Genomic DNA, 14,973 nt, shown 5'->3' on the forward strand with positions numbered 1-14,973 from the left:
AAGCCTTGCCATGCGGATTTCCTTTAACTATTTTTATGTATGTTTCACAAACCAGGTTTCTCTTCATTTCTTCAATATTATAAATGGCACAGGATGATGGACATTTATAATATTGATGATTATGTTTGAGGCATATATTTTTGTGCTTGGGTGTATACAGGAAAAAAGTTGTAATGTATCATCTTACAGATAACCACATCCTGATTATTTGGATAGGGGGATGTAAAAATAAGTGCCGAGTTTAAATACACACATTTAATGGTTTAAACCCATGCCTGTAGCCAGTTAACCAAAAGGCCAAGTTCCTAAATATGGCAGTTGGTACACTAATGAAAACAAACACCCTGGCACCTGCCACACAAAAGACATTTGATTAACTCGTTGAAACTTGATTGCCACAAAATTAGAAACAGAGGAAATTATAGGGAGGGAAGGGAAAGAGTAGGTTCAGCTCCATTTCCCTATTTTGTTGATACTGGATAAATATAGCCTATGATTTAAAATCTAGTTGGCCCCATGTACACTCCAAATCACAGAAAGAACACTGAAGGATGTTCATTATAGGAATACACCAGAGTGGTGATGTTTGCAAAGTTTTCAGGACATCAGTAATTTGGATTGAGCGATTTTTGAATAATATTCCTCTGGCTAGTGAGGAGCTTCAACAGAGACAGTGAGCATGGAATCTGCCTTACAGAATTAGGCACTTCCTCTACTTGTTGTTAGCCAACTGGTTTACTATGTTCTTGCATTTTCACTTTTTAAATAATATTGCTGAATAATTCAAATATTCATGTTGTGTAACTTCTTAACCTTTGTTTTAAAGACCTTTCCACATGTCAGAATTATAACCCAAAGGGATCCTCCAAACTCTAGCTAGAATGGCAGTGAGGAGAGCAAGGTTGTTGGGGTGTGTGTGTGCGTGTGTGTGTGTGTGTGTGTGCGTGAGAAGTTTTGTCATTTAAGTTTTGGAAGCAACACATATTGTATACCCCTTAGAGGAACATTGAACATGCATACTGGCGTATTAAAGGCTCTGAAAGTACAGTAGCAAAGAAATTATTTAATTATATTTAGTCTAGAATTAAATGAGAATTCTGTTAAAATGAGGAAAGATGTTTGCATTGTTAAGAATCAGTGAGGTGGGGGCGCCTGGTGGCTCAGTGGGTTAAAGCCTCCACCTCCGGCTCAGGTCATGATCCCAGGGTCCTGGGATCGACCCCCACATCGGGCTCTCTGCTCAACAGGGAGCCTGCTTCCTCCTCTCTCTCTGCCTGCCTCTCTGCCTCTTTGTGATCTCTGTCTGTCAAATAAATAAATAAATATTTAAAAAAAAGAATCAATGAGGTAATGAGTCATTGTTCTTACTAAAAGAAATCTCTCATGGGCAGAAAAGAAAGAAAAGATCAAGAACTACAGATCTAAAAGAGAGAGCAAACAGGAATGAGAGGAGGTGATAGAGTAAGAAGTTAAACTGAAAAGAGAAAGAGTGTGAGCCAATATCTGATTGCATGCACTTTTTAATCACACTTTTAAACTATCTGTCTTGAGGGTTGGTGTTGAAAAAACACAAATTCCTCTGGTGATTTAGAAGATTTCCCTTCAACCTGAGACCTTGTCATTAATGTCTGACTAATGGATGGTAGATCTATTAGAAAGTCTCAAGAGTACTGAGTTTGGGAATTTTTAGTTTACTCCAGTAACTTTTGGGATTTTTAAATTTACCCTAGTTACTTGATTGGAAATACCCAAAATAGACTTTACTGCACCCTTTTTTCAACAAAAAACTAAAAATAAAGGGCTTAAAGATAAAGGATAAAAGACTTACAAAGTAATTAAAACTTTATATTTTTTAAGTGTGATTTAATAGGACATGTAAAGTGTCCCTGGTTCCGACACTATGAAATGACCCTATGTGCCTTGCCCCCACCCCCTCCACACACACACTACTCACTGTCTTCTTAGAAAGTGATGGTGGGTATCTAAGCAATCAGTGTCAGCTTGGCCCTGAGTAAATCTATAAAACAGTAAGTTCAGTGTGCCCGGCACCAAGCTCCAAAAGTCACCCAGGTCTTCTTATTAACAAAAGAAAGCTTCAGGAAGAGTAGATAACAGAGTGCCTTTTTTTTTTTTTTTTTAATTTCAAAAGAGGACCTAATAGGGACAATGCTTAACACAAAGTTCTTGTGACTCACTGTCATAGAAAGACCTGCTCCAGGTCTGGAGAGACTCAGGCTCTGCCTTGACTTGACCATATCGCTTAGGCAAACCCTTTCCTTTCTAGGCTGAGTGAAATGTGCTTGGTCTAAATGACTTCTAATGTCGCTTCCAACTTTTTAAAAGTCTGTTGGTGTATCTGGCTCTTTTCTGGTGTAAATGCAGACATTATACATAATGATAACAGTTGGTGCAGCTTTATCTAGAAAGGCCTTTCTTCTGTCCCTCAAATCAGCCAGTCTATGCATAAGATTGTCTCTAGGTTTCGACATGAAAATGTTCCTCTTGAATTTAAAGTATTTCCAGCTGGAAAGGGGGAGGGCCTCCAAAGTTTTCATTTTAAGATGTCATTTATAGTAAAAAAAAAAAATCCCATTTTATGCGTGTATTTTAGGAGGAAAAAAAATGCTGTGAATTATATTATGACATGCTATCAAGTGTAAGACTCATTCCAATTTCTGAGATGTTAAAATGTGCATCAGAATGGATGAAATATGATACATCTAATGTACTTTCAAACGCTTACGTGTTTTTTTTAATCATACTTAAGTCATTATGCTGAGTATTTTTAAAAATATAACTCTTTCAGTCAATAAATAAGTATTCAATAACATCAGAAAAATATTTCTGTGATGATGAGGAAAAAGCTCAGAATTAGATTTGAAGGATAGAGAGAGGTGTCTTTGCTGTGTTATATATTGGTTTGGTGACCCTGAACAAGATGCTTAAATTGTCAAAATTATCTAATAAAACTCACTTTATGAATTCATATTTCAATTTCAGTTAATTGAAAATTATTTAATTAAATTACAAATAGCATAAATGTTACAGAGGTTTTTAGGATTGTCACATACAGCAATAAGTGCCTTTAATCGTATATTTAATATTATTTACTGAAAATGTATAAAGATATAATTATTTATAAAAAAAAACCTTATCACTTTTATTCTTATTTTATGATAGGTAAAAAATTTTCAATGGGAACTTTAAATTGTCCATGAATAGCTTTGCAAACTATAAGATAATGTGAAAAAATTAATTATAGGGTATCAAGAGGGTTATAATTAGGCTGAAGGTAGATCTTTGAAGCCAAATCCTTCCAGGGAACATAAGGCTTGTACTCAACAACCCAATAGGGAACTGAAAATTTGGGAGCATTCATAAAGACAACCTGCAACACTTATTTTAAACAATCCAGAGGTGCAACATTTATGTTAAACAACCAAGAGCCATTTTACAGTTTGACATAATACAGATAATTCTGGTATTTCAATGAGTGGCGATATTTGAACAGAATGTTAAGAAGGCTGCTACTAGTTTTCTTTGAAGAGTGGAATAGCCAGGTCTTTGAGACACTTGTTAGCTGGAAGGCAGAGACTCAGACCAGATGAGCTGGAGGTCTCTTCCTTCCTGTAGCTTCAATTCCCCTGCCTCTGGCCAATTTAGCCCCACAAACAAGAGAACCCAGTGTAGCTGTGGCACTTAGAACTTTATTAGTGGGGAATTGCTTTTGAATCCTCATAAATAAAAGACTTAAAATCACTAAGGATTTTTGCCCAAAAACAATTTGAATTAGTATGAATGAATGAAATAGTATATACATATATAATCTATATCATCCTCACAAATATATATCAGAGAAAAACGCTCATGTTGCTGAGAAGTTTATTTAAAATTCTTTCTGTAAAATTTGTTATTTTCAGTAAATTGTGTGGTGGGTATTTTGCTTTCTGTTTCCAGTATGATCCTGAAAGAAAGGCGCAAATTGAGACAGCAGTTTAACATTTCCTTTTTTGTTTGTTCGTTTTTAATTAAAATATCAGGAACATGTTCTTTCTCATTTTTCATTGCTTTTCAGTCACCAATAGTAAGTTTTCCAAAATCACAGAGCCGGTTAGAAGAGCCAGAAAAGCAACTTACGTTTTCAGATTCTTAGTTTCATGCTCCTTCAAGTATAAACGATTTGTAAAAGTCTAAAACATTTTTCCATCTCCAAAACAAACTGCTTATAAAGTAAATTTTACTTATAAAGTAAAATGTTTATGAATGACGTGTTCTTCATGTGGCAGGCACCTGCATTTTAAAAGGACTTTCTCTGAATGCTGTGAATCAAGAAGAATGACAATTTACTTACTACTATACATGTGTTAATTGATTTTACTCTATTTGGCACCCTTTTCATCCTTTTTTTTTTTTTTTTGACACTATAACCTTCGAAAATTTCAGAATTCTGTTGTTAAATTTCTTTTTTGCATACTACTAATCTCTTTCTTGCAAAAATTTAAGAAGGAAATCTATAATGACACTTTAAAGGAAGGAAGATTGCATCACTAAAAAGCTCAGGTAAATATATTTAACAAGGTATTTAGAGTCAACATGATGTGCTGAATGAATGAATGAATGAATGAATGAAGTAGCTTCATGTGGGAGGTAAATAGGAATGCAGAGCAGATATTAACATTCCAGCTTTATTAATATGGAAACTAAGGGTTGGATAAGGGAAGAAATTTGCCCAAATTGCACAATCACAGTAATATGTGGTGAAGTTCATGCCAGAATTCCAGTAAGTCCAGTAAGTGCATTAATGTTTCACATCTCAGATTCTCATTCTAACAAAAGGGACGTGAATCAATATTCTCCAATAATTTTCCCAGCTGTGTTTAAGATTTCTCCTTATCAAAACTTAATTTGTGCTTAGATCCCTGAATTAATGTAAGTTTCTTGAAATAAAATGATTTCACCTGGAAATAGAAAAAAATTTTAGTGTGTGATTATATACAATTCTGCTAAGGGGATTTGTGGTTTAATTCTAATGCTTTATAATGAGAAAAACAAGAGTCGTTAAAATTATGGATAGGGAAGATCTGGTAGAGTTGTACATAAACGTGCTGCTTGGTCATTTGATACATGGGGAATTTTTTATCTGTCATGAAAAGACTTTCAACGGATAAATGTGATTAAAGATGGCACACATGAGCCTCAGGATATTGTGGAACATTACCACCTCTTTTACCTTTTACCCCATTTTGTACCTATGTATAATATTTAATTAAAATATTAACTAACAATTTAATTACATCAAACTAACCAATATAATCAATTAAAAAATACTGTCTAAAATGTACATGAAGGGCAAAAATATAAATGTTACCATATTCCAAAGGATGCACTTATTAGGTATATACTATATATCAAGCTCCAGAAATATAAAAGTGAGTAAGACACCCTCCCTGCCTTCTAGCTGCTCCCAGCCTTGTCAAAGTAGAGACCCCTGGACTGCGAGCTCTGCCCTGGAATTTCTTCCTGCAACACCGGACTCTTCCTCGAATGTTTCCATTTCTTTCTAGTACAATTGTTGTAAGTAACCATTTTTAAACATTTGCATAGCACTTTATTATTTTGAAATTAATTTATCTCCTTTCATCACCACATCAATCATGCTTGATCTATATGAAAAATACTATAATTGTACTTTTTAAAATAGATGTAATGAGATAAGTTGAGTTACTTTAGAATACTGGTAGTTACTTTAGAATACTGGTATCCTAATTCCTTGTCCAGCGTGTACACTTTCTTTTTTTAAAATATTTTATTTATTTATTTGTCAGAAGGAGAGAGTGCACAAGCGGGGCAGGGGGTAGGCAGAAGGACAAGGGGACTCCCCACTGAGCAGCGGACTCCCCACTGAGCAGGCAGCCTGAGGCTAGACTGGATCCCAGGGCGGGGATCATGACCTGAGCTGAGGATACACATTCAACTGACAGCTACTCAGGCGTCCTATGTATATACTTTCTAACACAATGAAGTCAATTAGTAGAAAGAGGTCAGTCCTTAAGTTACATAGATATAGTTATGATTCTTGACTGGGCATGCTACTTAGCTTCTCTATCTTAATATTTTCATCAGGAAAATGGGGCACAGATTTACTCTGTGGTTTTATTATAAGGATTACAAATAGTACAAGTGACTAGCACAGATTAATTATGCAAAAATAATAGCTATCATTATCTTGATATTGCCTTCTAAATCTGGCCACTTAACAAAATATGCCATGCTACTTTTTTGTTATGAAAAATATTTTCTTTATCCTTGTTCATTTTAAGAAACAAAGTTACTTGAAATCTAGAATTACGACAAGATGGCAGAAAATAAATTTTTAACAAAGTAATACCGAATGAGGGAAGAAATTTCACCAGAGTTATAAATGACAACCATTCCAGCATTTGGTGTTACAGAATATTATGCATTATCATTAATTTCAGCAATAATATTTTTATGAAATGTATCTGTGAAAATATTAGCATACAACAGAATATCATAACGAGAAGAAAACAAAGGGAATTAACTCAGTTATACTCAAAACATAATTATTCAATTTCTAATTACAGTAACAAAAGTGAATTTTTAATTGAATTTTAATATAATTTTATATGATACATATTTTTGTTTTATAGTTCATAAGAAATCTTTATTGACTTTTTAAAAAAATTCTATGTTGTTAAGATGATGATTTTTGCAGTTTTTGTGATATTGATATTATAGCATAGTTATCTGTGTCATGAAAGCAAACCCATCATGGATATTATGGGAATGAAGGATCTTATCATTGGAACCAGACTTCACAGGGAAGAGCTGGGAAGGAATGGACCACAGAGAAGACAGAGGAAGAGAGCACGCCTCTTAGAGCTCTGGTGTGGATAGACAAGTCAGCATTCACAGGGAAATGCAACCACCAAAGTGGTCCCATGGGAACCACAGTTCTGACTTGGTAGGTCAACAGCCAGGTTGCCATTAGTTGCATGGATGATATTTTAAAAGTTCATTTTTTTAAGGACAACTGGTGCTCCATTGGTTAAATGTCTGTCTTCTGCTTAGTTCATGATCCCAAGGTCCTGGAATCGAGCCCCACATTGAGTGCCTTGCTCAGCGGGGAGCCTGCTTCTCCCTCTCCCATCTGTCTGCCACTTCCCTGCTTGTGCGCTCTCTCTGTCAAATAAATGTAAAAAAAATTTTAAAAATAAAAAGAAATAAAAGTGGCTTTTCTACATGGTTACAGCCTTATGTGTCATGGGAACATAGAATTTCAGAAGGGAGGGGATGCTCTTTGGAAACTGTTGAATTTAACACTCTCAACAATGAGAGAGCAAGGCTCAGAGGCAGTTAAGTTGGCCAAAGAGGGAAGAGATGAAGGTAAGATTTAAGATGGACAAAAAAGAGGAGGGAGCATGGTGAAGCTTAGTGGAGGAACTCTTCCTGTGGGAGCAGCATCCTGTGGAGAACTGAGTTGTTGGGACACTGAAAAGGGTAAGGCTGGGCGATAGCCAGTTCAAGCCAACCAAGGCACTGGGCAATTACTGGCAGGTGATGCTAACTACTGCTTCAGAGAGGTACCCTGACAACTATCTGGCAAAAGAAGAGGGAAGGCTCAGTTAAAAGAGACCTCCAAAGGAGAGAGAACTCAGCTACAGAGAAGTTGGCCTGTGTAGAGAGGTATCCAGGGCTAAGAAAGAACTTAGGGCTCCCCTTTATTACCTCCCAGTATCCAGGGGGAAATGAAGCACTGGGAAGGCTGAGTCAAAGGTGCTGAAGTCAGGACTGGGATTAGAAATCTGTTTCCTGACCCCGAAACTATGTTCCTCTGAGGCCAGCAGAGTCTCGAAGCACAAGTTGTCCAGTAGGTAGAGATGCCAGTAGATGAAATACAGGCAAGAAGATGAAATTGAGTGGTATGTAAAGATGAAGCCCAAGATACTGTGAAACTGAGGCTTCATTCTCTATTATAGGAAAACATGATGATGTGGGAGCTTCCCTTGGTCATTCTCCCACTCAATAGCCCTGGTACTTCCAGCTCTTTTGTCTCTTTCCTTAGTTAACAGGATATTATTGAGCCCAGCTCTGGGCTTAAGTCTTGCCAGAAGTTATAAACCACATAGTGACAAAGTTGGGACAGTGTTTTGGTACTGCTTACTTTGAGTTCTATTCCTTTGGGACAAGTTCAATTAATCTAATTTTATTAATCAAAAGTTCAAGTCATTGAAAGTATTTGAATAAGAAGTTAAAATTATATTTCTGAGGACCCTAAATCTAGTCTGCTAAATATATCTGCTTCTCTACTACCCATGATTTGTTATATAGGAATCACTTCAAAACTCTAAGAAAAAAAGGGGAGAAAAAAATGTCAACTTCAAATGCCTTATTGAATGATACCACAGTGCAATTCACTTACAAAGAGGAGACTTGAATTCATAACCTCGGGGGAGTTTCTTTAGAAAAATTCCATAAGAGTGATAAAGAGTAGTATTACAGTAAAATGACACATACTGTGCCTGAAGTTTTTGGGGAGACCTCTCAATTTATAGCTTATATGGGCATTAAAATCATCATAAATTATTGTTAAAATTATTTAACTTCTAGAAAGGTAACTTAGAAACAAATAATTATCACATTCCTAAACCTATAGAGTCTATCATTGTAATTTGAAGGAACAATATTTTGCATCGGCAAAACTGAATTAATTGAGTATACACTAATCCCACAGATCAAAACTTGAAATAAAGTTTTAAATTTGTTGTTAAACACAGCTCAAATATATGTATCAGATTAACTCTCAATTCAATCATTCAATAGCAAAAGCACTTCAAATACAAAAGGGTAGACATGATTTCAGTCCACTCTAAACTGTTATTACTATCATGCTTGTGTATTTGAGTTTCACAAGAAGAAAAACAGAGGATACTTTAGGTTTGAAGAATATAGAATATTGACTTTATAATTTGATTAATTTAGGGCTATATCTTAAGCTCTAACTTTGATAGAAATAAAGATGAGAGAAGCCTTTCTTTTTTACCTAGGCTTTTAAAAGTAGACCACTTTTATACATTTAAACATTTACTAAATTGGACATCTTCAATGAAAGCAAACTTAAGACTATTAGCATATATAGAGAATCATTATCTTCAGTTGTCCTTTTTTTTGTTTTGAAATGGTAAAGAAAAGCAATGAATAATCTAATAAATAACAAATGTCTGAACAATTAGCTCCTCCTTAATTTTGTATTAAAAACTATCTTCTTAGATTTTCTACTCATTTTAGAGAGGGAAATATTACCAAAAACATTCAAAATCAAGATATAATCAAAACATTTAAGAAGTATGTGAAAATAAAAAAAACTAGCTCAAAGAAAAAAAAACCTTAAATTTTTCTCATAGCTTTTAAATTTAACTTACCTTGTGAAAAATCAGGAGATTCTAACTTTAAAGTCCTCTCTGTGCAGTTTCTCCCAAACTCAGCCCTGATGGTGAGCTTTCTCTCTGAGTTTTTATAGTTTCAGTTATACACCCCTTACTCCAATCCCTGCCTTTGCTTTCTCTTACATCATTTCTAGATTTTCCACTGAACATTTTCCCAAGCCTCTCTTCAATCTCTCCCCCACTCTCTTATTTTATTTCTCTCAGTCTTTCCCTTTCCCTCTCCTACTCTTCTCCATATTTATTTTATCTATTGCTTTGATCACGGTATCTAAGTAGCACAGGATCTTGGGTTCTGGAAAATTTAAGTATACATTTATTATCGTGTTCAGCCCTAGACACATCACTTCTCCCTGAGGTTTTAGTCTAGCTTGGATAATTACAAATCATATTTGGGAACCAAAAATGCACTCGGATTTGTCAGAAAGAAACTCACTAGGGTATTTCAAAGTAAGATTTAGGGAGATTATAATCAGAAACCCAAACTGATTTACTGGTGTATTTTCTGGACTTTTAAATGCAATGATCATCTATGGAAATGGTGAGTGGTTTCAGCCTCGGTCAGGTGCACAGTGCTGTGTCAGTGAAACTGACAGCGACTTCAGAATTAACATTGCTATACTGGGAAGGTTGTCACTAACAAACCTATAAATACTGAACTGTGACATGTGGGCTATAAATGCAGATGTTGTAATCATTCTTATCTTTCCCAGCTCTCCAGTATTTTAATTTCCTTTTCACCAAAACATTCCTGCCTCTGTCTGAAAGTTTTCTTCTTTCCCATTTCCTACTAAGCACATTTGCAACCTTACCCACACAGATTGTAAAAAGATAAGTTATTAAGTCCTAGAGGTATTATGCTGTTAGATCATTATTAGCACATTTGATTCAATGCTAGGTCTCCATCTGACAGATAAGGAAACTGAGGCTAGATACATTAAGTGACTTTATAAGGCCACAGCTAGGAACTAGTAGTAGAACCAGATTTCAAATACATATCTTAATTCCATATCCAGTGCTTGTTCCGTAGCTTCATCCTGTCTCACTTTTTAAAAAGCTAGAAAAGGAATCCAAGCCAGATTATGTTTTGTGCAAATAGAAATAAAATTGTTCTTTTTGGTTTTGCTTTAAAAGCCATTTAAAATACTCGTCACCAGTGTAGAAACTATTACATGGTTAATTTGGATCTAGATGGGGAACTGACCAGAGCACACTGAATTGGTGGGACAGTAAAATACTTTTTTTTTTTTTTTGAAGGGTTTCCAGGGATAACATATGTCTCAACAAGCTTGAAATTTGAGTAGTTGGCAGTGATAGTTCACAAGTCAAGATAAAAATACAGCCTAATTGTGGACCCTTGTTTAAACATTACTGCCATAAAACGATTATGTGAGCTTGAATCCACATGATGGAAAACTCTCAGTATAGATTTAACGGATGCATCATAATGCTACAAGAAGCCAATATTCTTGACGTACCTTCTACCCTTATTTGAAATGCCTCTCTCTCACTTGCTGACAAGTGATATCTGCGGCTGATTTATTCCAGATCTGTCCCTGCTTAGACAGTCCAAAGATTCCACCCTATTTGTGGATTTTGTTGACCTAATTCAAAAGTTTGACTTAACTGTTCTGCAGCAGTAGAAATAGCAAGTTTATTCCAGGAACATAACCATGGTACATTTAAGCCATTTATACAGGGTTCTGCACATTATATATCCCTATGTAAATTGCTTATAAATTTATACATGATAGGGAAATTCTGTTACCTTGAAAGACAGCGTAGAAACAGGAGCATATGAAGAAACTGAAAGAGAATATGCATCCAGGGATAGAGGGGAAAGACTAAGATGAGAAAGGGAGAAAATATTAATGAAAAAATTTCAGCTAGTGTATCATTATTTAATTTGTATAAAAACCTTGTCAAAGAGGTATTACTATTCATATTTAACAGACAAAAGAAACTAACGCTCAAATATGTGAAATGCATAGCCCAAGGGTTCACAGCTACAAAATGATGGAATCAGGAGTTGAACCTCACCTCTGTATCTGTCAGGATTGTGACAGTAAAGGGATGGCATGTTGAAATGGAATATTTTGAGGAGAATTTAATGTGGGCAAGGTGTAGAGGAATCAAAGACGATATAGCAGAGTACACAGAACCAATAACAGCAGGTATCCCTAGTCTTGAAGGCTTAAAGGTAAGTAGACGGATATGGGTAGACAAAGTTGTTTGGCAGAAATGTGACCTTTCCTCAAGGGACACAGCCAGTCAAGAGCAAACTACAGGGGAGGGAACTTAAGAAATAAACACCAGAATTTCACTCTGCTTTCTCAGTATAATCTCCTGTTTTGTTTACCTTCAGTCAAACCCAAATGGAAAAGGGATTGAATGGGGGTAGATGAAAGAACCAGCACATTATTTAACCTCAAAACTGTCTTAAAAGACATTCAAAATGAGTTCCTTTGTGAAGAGCAGCGTGACTGCAAAAGCCACGATTTACCTGAATTAAAACCTGATACTTCTTAACATTTTTTGCAAGTTTATTGAGATGCGATTTATACACACAAAATCTGACCTTTTAAAATGTACAGTTTTAGGAGTTTTGACAAATGTAAACATTATGTAACCTCCACTAAAATCAAGATATAGACTTTGTCTATATGACCCCCACCAAATCTCCTTTCTGTCTCTTTACAGTCATACTGATACCCAACCACCAGGTCCTGGTCACCACCGATTTGATTCTGTCCCTGTAATTTTGCCTTTTCTAGAAGGCTATAGGAAATTATACAGTGTGTAGTCATTGGTGTCTGGCTTATTTCAGTTAGAATAAAGCTTCTGTGATTTATCCATGCTGCTAAATGTATCAACACTTTTTTCTTCTTAACAAGAGTGTGTGCTATTGGATTGGGTGTACCACTGTCTATGGCCATACCACCCTGAACGTGCCCGATCTCGTCTGGATTGGGTGTACCACAAATTACTTATTCATTCATGAGCTGGTGAAAATTTGGGTAGTTTCCACTTTGGGGTGATTATGAATAAAGTTGCTGTAAACATTAATGTAGAAGTCCTTGAGTTGATATTTATGTTTTCATTTCACCTGGACAAATACAGATACTGGATTCCTAAATCATGTTGGGAGTGTATGTTTAACTTCATAGGAAATAGTGAACCTGATTTCCAAAGTGGTTCTATCGTTTTCATTCTTAGGAGATATGTGTGAGAGTTCCATTTGCTCAGCACCCTTGCTACCATCCGATATTCATTGCCATTTTCAAAAATTAAGCCATTCTAATAAATGCATCCTGGTATCTCACTGTGTTTTCATTTGTATTTTCTTAATGACTAATGCTGCTGAGAATCTTTTCATGTACTTATTTCCTATTTGTATATTCCTGAATGTTCAAATCTTTTGCTTAATATTCAGTTGTAAGAGTTCTTGAGCTATCTGGACACAAGAATTTTATAAGATTTGTTTCGCAATTTTTTTCACTCTGTGACTTTTCTTTTCATTGTCATAACATTTTCTCCCACAAAGTAGGTATTTTTAATTTGATAAAGTCCAATTAAGCATTTTTAATTGATCATGCTTTTTGTGTTCTAAGAAATCATTCTGATCCCTTTTATGTAGAGCTTTAATTTCCCCTAGCAATTTTTTAATTTTTAAAAGCATATAAATCTTGCACATATTTTGTTATATTTATTCCTGTTTAATTTTTTCATTGAGGTATAATTGACATATAAGTTTCAAGTGTGCAATGTAATGATTTGATATTTGTGTACAGTATGAAATGATCACAATAGTTATCATTGATCTCCACACAAAATCACAATTTTTTTGTTTTGATGAGATTTTCAAGAGTTACTTTCTTGGCAACTTCCAAATATGCAGTACAGTACTATTAACTATAGTCCCCTGCTGTATATTACATCCCCATAACTTATTTATTTTATAACCAGAAGTTTGTACCTCTTGACCCTTTGACCTGCTTTACCAGTTTCATCCACCTTCAACCCCTTACTCCCTAGTGAATTATAACCTTGATTCTACTTGGTCATGACATATTATCCTTTTCTGGATTTGATGTGATACTACTTTTTAAGGATCTTTATTAATGAGGGGTATATGTCCTTTATCTTTTTAAAATATATTTTTCAAGTTTTGGTAACAGGTCTCATAAAATGATTGGGAAGAACTACATGCTGCCTTAGTCCATTCAGACTGCTGTAACACAAATAATCGTAGACTAGGTGGCTTAACCAGCAAACATTAGTTTCCATGTTCTGGGAAATCCAAGATTAAGGGGTCTGCAGATTTGGTGTCTGGTGGGTACCTAATTTCTGGTTCCTAAATTGTGGTCTTCTTTTTTTTTTAAAGATTTATTTATTTATTTACTTGACAGAGATCACAAGTAGGCAGAGAGGCAGGCAGAGAGAGGAGGAAGGGAAGCAGGCTCCCTGCTGAGCAGAGAGCCTGATGCAGGGCTTGATCCCAGGAACCTGAGATCATGGCCTGAGCTGAAGGCAGCGGCTTTAACCCACTGAGCCACCCAGGTGCCCCTAAATTGTGGTCTTCTTAACGTGTCCTCCCATGACAGGGAGAGTGAGAAAGCTCTCTGGAAGCTCCCTGATAAAGACAATATTTCATTCATGAGGGCTCTACTTTCATGACCCAATCACCTCCCAAAGGCTCCACCTTCAAATAACATCACATTGGGGGTTAGAGTTTCAATACACGAATTTTTCAGGGACATAGACAATCAGTCAATAACAACCTTCATCTATTTGCTGGAAGAGTTTGTGTGAGATTTATATTATTTCCTACTGAAATGTTTGGTAGAATTCGCCAAGTGAGGATATCTGTGCCAATAGATGCCTTCGTAGGAAGGATTTTAACTAAAATTTCTAATTCTTTAATAAGTATAGGACTAATCATTGTAACTAATTTTCCTGAGTGCACTCTCTTGGCTTTCATCTTCCAAATAATATATTCATTTCATGAAATTATTGAAGTTATTTATACTTCTTTTTTCCTTTTGATATTTGTGCAATCTGTGGTGATGTTCCCCTATTTGATTCTTAACTCTGGTATTCTTTTTATTTTTATTTTGTCAGTCTTTTTTTTAAATTAGTCATTCTAAAATTCTATAAATTTTACTTATGTATTAAAAGAATCATAATTTGGTCATTTTATTTTAATGATTGCTACTTTGTATTGTTTTCTTCCTTTTTCCTAATTTGTGTTTAATTTGCTCATCATTTTCAATTTTCTTAATATGGATGATTAGATTATTGAATATAGATACTTATTTTCTTCTAACATAGGCATGTAGTACAATATATTTTCCTCTAGGCACTGCTCTAGTTATAGCCTATACATTTTGATATGCTTTGTTTTCATGTTTTATGTAATTCAGAATATTTTCTAATTTTCTTTAAAATTTTGACTACTGATTTTTTAGAATGTATGTCAGTTAATTTCAAAATATTTGCTTATTTTCAT

The 14,973-nt window shown here is 35.1% G+C and overlaps 1 protein-coding gene across 2 annotated transcripts in view; it reads right to left on the reverse strand.

Moving 5' to 3' along the window:
• Positions 1-9,557, reverse strand: part of OSTN (osteocrin) — a 41,641-nt gene extending 32,084 nt beyond the window's left edge. The window contains exon 1 of one of the 2 annotated variants that reach the window (XM_032337841.1): positions 9,444-9,557. The gene's annotated coding sequence lies outside the window, so the exon portion shown is untranslated. Of the gene's footprint in view, positions 1-4,137; positions 4,172-9,443 lie in introns of those variants that run through there. The other variant, XM_032337846.1, reaches the window with a different exon arrangement.
• Between the last annotated feature and the right edge of the window lie 5,416 nt (positions 9,558-14,973).

Source organism: Mustela erminea, chromosome 1, assembly GCF_009829155.1.
Source record: "Mustela erminea isolate mMusErm1 chromosome 1, mMusErm1.Pri, whole genome shotgun sequence".
NCBI classification, from domain to species: Eukaryota; Metazoa; Chordata; class Mammalia; order Carnivora; family Mustelidae; genus Mustela; species Mustela erminea.